Raw genomic sequence first — 6800 nt, forward strand, 5'->3', positions numbered from 1 at the left:
TATTTCTTCCCTTTTGCGTCTCCCTCCCACCCACCCTCCCTATCCCACCCCTCTAGGTGGTCACAAAGCACCGAGCTGATCTCCCTGTGCTACGTGGCTGCTTCCCACTAGCTATCTATTTTACGTTTGGTAGTGTATATATGTCCATGCCACTCTCTCGCCTTGTCACAGCTTACCCTTCCCCCTCCCCATATCCTCAAGTCCATTCTCTAGTAGGTCTGTGTCTTTATCCCTGTCTTAACCCTAGGTTCTTCATGACTTTTTTTTTCTTAAATTCCATATATATGTGTTAGCATACGGTATTTTTCTTTCTCTTTCTGACTTCACTCTGTATGACAGACTCTAGGTCCATCCACCTCATTACAAATAGCTCAATTTCGTTTCTTTTTATGGCTGAGTAATATTCCATTGTATATATGTGCCACATCTTCTTTATCCATTCATCCGATGATGGAGTCTTAGGTTGTTTCCATCTCCGGGCTATTGTAAATAGAGCTGCAATGAACATTTTGGTACATGACTCTTTTTGAATTATGGTTTTCTCAGGGTATATGCCCAGTAGTGGGATTGCTGGGTCATATGGTAGTTCTATTTTAGAAGCAGCTTAAATGCCCATCGACAGATGAATGGATAAAGAAGATGTGGTACATATATACAATGGAACATTACTTGGCCATAAAAAGGAACGAAATTGGGTCATTTGTTGAGACGTGGATGGATCTAGAGACTATACAGAGTAAAGTAAGTCAGAGAAAAACAAATATTGTATATTAACGCGTATTTGTGGAATCTAGAAAAATGGTACAGAAGAACGAGTTTGCAGAGCAGAAATAGAGACACAGATGTAGAGAACAAACGTACGGACACCAAGGGCTGGAAAGCGCAGGTGGTGGTGGTGGTGGTGGGATGAATTGGGAGATTGGGATTGACATGTATACACTAATATGTATAAAATAGATAACTAATAAGAACCTGCTGTATAAAAAATATCCCTTGTATAAAACACTAGGGACTTTTCATTGTTACTTATTATTCATAACAATTGAGGTATATGTTGTTATTTTGCAGAGATTAAATAAATTGCCAAGATCACATAGTTATTATATGAAAAGGCTAGAATTCCATCCAGGTCTCTCAGACTCCAAAAGGCTTAGGCTTTTTCACTGGCTGTCATGTTAGGCATAGTTTTAGTTTCTAAGGCAAAATAATCTGTAAATTTGCAGAGGATTGATTAAAAACGGGAATATACTAGGTAATAGGATGAACTATGCCATATTTCTCTTTCTGTACTGTGTAAACTGTGATTCTATCCAAGGAAATTCTGTTCAATTCTACCCTCAAGACACACTTCTTTGTTCTGCTTACTCAGTTTTTTGCCAGCTATTTTATTTAACATTCAGCATCATGGAATGTTTGAATTGGAAGAGGCTTTGAGGGTTGTCTGTTGTACCCTATGCATCTTAGATACTGTGAAATAAATGTTTCCAAATTTGCTCAAGTCTTCACATTTTTACGATAATAGAATTTGAGAAAGAGTGAGATCAGTAGAAAAAAAATTATTTGTGTAATATTTTGAACCACAGAGAAGCAGCTCATAACTGTTTAACAAACGAGTGAATAAATGAAAGAGCATTTATTTTTCCCATGATATTTTAAAATTTAATTATTTTATTCTTTTTGCTAAATGGGACAGGACAATGGTTCTAGCAGTGTATGGATTTTCTTTTTAAGCACCAGGCACTGTCCACTGTCACAGTAAACTACTTAAGAAGAGATGACCTTTTGGTATTTTGCTTTTTTTCCATGTCCTGATGGGGAAGAAACTGCAAATGTCTTTCTTCTTTCATTATGTACGTTTTGTTGTAAACCTGGCTCAGGTACATAGTCACCTCTAGGAGGTGAGAGACATTACTCTTACATCTCAATATTTAGAATAGGTGTGGTTCTTTTGGGCAATTGATTTACTTTTACCAGCTAAGAGCCAAGATTTCCACACTTTTCGCATTTGCCTCTATGTTAAATGCTAGGAAACTGAGACCCAGAGACACTTATTTTTCTGAAACATTTGAAATCCTGTGGCATATAGTTTGTATGTGAATTCCATGTCCGGTTCTAGGACTTTTTCACTTTTTTCTATCTTCATTTCCTGTTTATCCTTTGCTTGTCTCTATTTTTAAAATCGTGTCACTGTAAACATTGTCCATTTTGAAATAAGTTGAAATTTAAATAAATACACACGTCAATATAAAAATATTTACGGACAAAACGGAGTTGAGAATGTATGCACATTCATGCTTTCAATGTTGCATATATTTTTTACAAATTAAAAGAAATCAGTGATCACAATTAAATATTGATATTTTTTTTCCCCTCAAAGCATGCAAAAGTTAGCAATCTTACTTTAGCTTCCGCATTGCTTTCCTGGTTGAGGACAGAGCATTCCCACTCTACAGGGTTGAATTTCAGGTCTGCTGTCCAGAGACTAATCTTACTTTAACTTCCATTTAAGAGAAACAATTCCGCTCCCAATGTGAATCGCCAGTACCCTGGAATGATTACTTGGAGGAGTTAGCTATAAAGGCAAAAATTCTTTTTTTTTTCTGTCTTGCTAATGATTTGAGAACTGAATCTGGCATCCAGCAGTGCTTCTCTCCTTTGCCTGGTGAGGGAATGATTTGGTCTGCAGAGGGAGAAGGGCTCTGACAATGTGTTCGGGCATGGGGGGGGGGGCTTCAATCACAGGACACGGAGGTCATGGACACAGATACACTAGCAGAGCCTGTTTTCTTGTCTAAATCTTGGATGGGAAGAAGATAAAGATGGGACTTAACAATGACATGAAAGCCTTCTTCCCAAAAGCCCATTAAACTGTGAGGAAATCATGATGGCTAAGAATTGTTTCACACTGTGGGTTGATGAGTGCTGGGGGCAGGGAAAATCATTACACACTCCTAAGACACCATAATTGTCCAGCCAGACTTGAGGATTCTTACATAAGCCAAATAGGCAGAACATATTCCAAAAACGCACTTATTTCAACTCCCTCCTCTGTTCCTCTTGGGCAGAAAGTCAGCTAGTATGGGCTTTGGGCCATGTGTTGAATTAACCTAATAAATATCTAGTTTATTTACTATATTTCAGAAATATGTGTGTCGATTTTTTTTGGTTTTATTTTGCTTGCTTTCTTTCAATGATTTTATACACATATATAAATTAATTGAATATATATCCCTTAAATATATATGACATTTAATCTCATTACATATATATGTATATGCGTATTCTTTTGAAAGCATATTCTTGAGTACCTGGTATATGTTAGGCACTGATCTAGGAGTGACAAAACAAAGATAGTTTCTTCCCTCAAGGAGCTCCCAGCAGAGTGGAGGAAATGGGCAAATAGTTCAGTAACAAAATGCTAGATAGAGTAAGAGCAGGGACTTGGTGGGGGATGGAGAGAGGGATGAGCTCAGGAACGGTTTTAAAGACAAGGTGACATTTCATCAAGCATTCAAGAATAAAGAGAAGTTTGATTGTCTGCTTTATACTCTTCCTACTTATTAAAGGGTAGAAGTTTACCAGTTCTAAAAAGAATGTGGAAGGCAGTCTGGGCTGAGTGAGTAATATATGCAGAAGCATAGAGGTTTGACAAAGTTTGAGGAACCATAAGAAATTCACTGTCACTTTCATGCCATTGAATACTAGGGCCTGAAGTTATAAGCATAAACAAGACATTGTATTTTATAGTAAAACTAGCTGAAGATGACCAGGAGGGTTCAAACAGGAGAAATACAGAGTGAGATCCATACTCCAAAGGCCTAATTGCTTTACATCAGCTCCCAAGACTTATCAACATGTTGATGCTAATGTATCTATTAGAGCTGTGGCCACAGTCTATGACAAAGGCAATACCGTTATAATTATGGTCTCTCTGTATCTATGGCATGTACAAACCAATCAGCTTCACAAGTTTTTTTAAGACTAGTGGTGTATGTGCTAACTATGACTTGAGTGTTTCTCTAAAATGCCTTAACTATTCCATGCAACATTCATATTCGATGAGTAAGTGTGTCCATGACATTTTTCTTCCTTGATACACAGGGGCATCTGTATATCAAGGGATATAATATAGAATTAGTCTAGAATCAGTGAAGACCTATGATACACGGCAGTCATCCATAGAATCAGGAATCGTCCCAGGAAGATGGAAATATGGAGACATTTTCGCCTACTACCTCATATTGAAGACGGGTAAATTGAGTCCTAGACACATGAGGAGTATGTCTTGTACAATTAATCCTTACTTAAAGCTCTCTCTCTCTTTCTCATCTATATATTTTTTATTTATCATTCATCTATATATCATAAAAGTAGTAAAACTGCATTTCAAACAGAAAGGAAACTGGAGGGAAAAAATAACATTCAGACTCTGCCTCTCTAGCACAGCTATTATTATTGTGTATATATATTACTTCTAATCTCCTTCCTAAACACATGTATGTTTAGTTGAAATTAGGGGTCTGATTTTATAGTCCCTTTAAACTTACATACACACAAGCATACTCACACACCCAAAGACACTTATCTTCCACAATAACACCCCATATCCTTTTATACTCTCCATCGATCCAATTCCCTACTTCAAGGCTCATCAAATGTAACATGCAGGTTATATGCTATATATACATACATAAAGTATATGGGAGGCTATTTGTTTTTATAATAATAGGACCATACTAAACAACTATTCTGAAGCTTACTTTTCCCTCTGAATTTATCATGGGCCACTTTCCTGGTTCAAAGATACAGTTCTAATATTTTCTTTTTAATAGCCTCAAATATCCCATAAATCTAATTAGCATACAATTTAATTGTTAACCATCAAACTGTTAATGGCCATGAGGACTCTTTCCCTTTTCCTCCTGTCTTTTGTCCAGAGACACTGGGAAAAGTATCTGAAAGAGTAGAGAGGCTGAACTAAGAAATTAATGATCAAGATAGGAGTGGAAGGGCTTCCCTGGCAGTCCAGTGGTTAAGACTCTGCACTTACACTGCAGGGGGTGCAGGTTCAATCCCTGGTCAGGGAACTAAGATCCTACATGCTGCACAGCATGGCCAAAAAAAAGAAAGGAGGGGAAAGGTTAACCTGGATGACGGGGTAGTGACTCACTGCAATGGGAGATGGAAGGAAGGATGTGCTCTGACACCATTACATTTCCAAGGCCATCACAGATTTATTTCAGACCAGTACATTTTTCTTAAAAAAGAATCCCAGTCCATAGATTAAAGTAATGAAGGATTTGAGACTTGAATAAAAATGCTTTCTCTGTAATTTTATCTAAAATTTTATTTGATTAAATTCTCTAAACTTGCAGCATTGTATGTCACAAAAGGTCCATTTTTCTATTCCTAACCATATTCCACAGAGTCACAGGGTCTACCCCAGTCCCGCCCCTCTGCCCTGACTCCGTGTTACCCTCTGAGCTCTGACAAGGCTCGCAGACCTAACCTTGGAGCGTAGAATCAGAGCCCCTTAAATGATAAAGGTAGAGAATGAAACGATACTGTGATTAATAATAATAACAATAGACAATAGAAGACTGTGTAAGTTACTTTCTCTGAGAAGTTGGTACAGTGAACTCATGTAAGCCCTGTGGATTATGTCAGCAACCAAGTGAGAAAATGCTTTGTTTTCCAAAGCCTGGTTGGTCAACACTGATTCCAAATTAAGAACTCCTTGTTCATCTGAGAAGATGTACCCGGTCATCAGGCATGTTCCTCCCACATGGAGCAAGGGAAAATATGACCCCAGGGGTTTCTGGCTCTATCAGGGTTTGTCGTGGCTTCTTCTCATGAGAATGAACACTCAGGACTCAGCATTTCCGTTTCCCTTTGGCCAAAGCGTGTGAAAATGGAGAGTAATAAAACAACAATAAACAACCAAAAAATTACAGTCAAACCCTCTCTAGCCTCAGGAGGCAGTGTTTGTCCTGGCTTTCTCTGCTGGCCAAAGGACAGCACAGGAAGAGGGGGTGGAAAGTTCTCATTTTTTTTCTTCTTGTTAATAGCTCAAGTATCCTTCCTCTGGATATACCCAGTTATATTCAGCTATTAATTATTAGCTTTTGACGGTGGGCCTGTGATCATTTGGATGAAATACATTCGTATATCCTTTATATCAAAACATATTTAGTAAATAGTCCTGAGTTGCTCTTCTTTTTGGAGTCTTATCCAAATTATTAATTCTAAACATTACTTTCTCTTTTGCCTTTTTTCTCTTTTTCTTCTTCAGCCTGTTCTTGCTGTAGGTGCTAAGGAAGAGTGAAATGATCTCAAGCTAGGCCATAAAAGAGAATTCTAGGAGATTCAAAAACCAGAGCATGCAGCTCTTAAATGGCTCAGTTTTCAATTCTGTCAAATGCAAAGCAATAAACACTCTTCAGGTGTCCGTCTCTCCACGGTGCTGCATGAGGCATGGAGAGGTGAAGAGGAAAGGCACAGGAGGAAGGCCTCCATACACACATGGCCACCCTTGGGGGAGAAAACCAAAGTGCAATTTGATTAGGGTTGTAAGATAGCAATGTACATGGTGCTGTGGGAACACACATGCGGAAGCAATGTATTCTGCTTGGAGGGTTCCCAGGAAGCTTGGCGCTGAATGACTGGACTGTCCCTGGCAGTATAGATGAATAAGATGCTACCTTTCAAACTTTTCTGATTGAGACTTATAGTTCAAAATCGACTTCATGTACCCATCCCAAACACACGAACACATGCATATGTAGACAAGTTTTACAAAA

At 38.2% G+C, this 6800-nt stretch overlaps 1 non-coding gene across 1 annotated transcript; it reads left to right on the plus strand.

Moving 5' to 3' along the window:
• The first annotated feature begins 5014 nt into the window (after positions 1-5014).
• On the plus strand, positions 5015-5087 carry TRNAV-UAC (transfer RNA valine (anticodon UAC)). Its single transcript has one exon. It is a non-coding gene; the product is annotated as a tRNA-Val (tRNA).
• The last annotated feature ends 1713 nt before the right edge of the window (positions 5088-6800 follow it).

This window comes from Delphinus delphis, chromosome 17 (genome assembly GCF_949987515.2).
Source record: "Delphinus delphis chromosome 17, mDelDel1.2, whole genome shotgun sequence".
Lineage (NCBI taxonomy): Eukaryota > Metazoa > Chordata > Mammalia > Artiodactyla > Delphinidae > Delphinus > Delphinus delphis.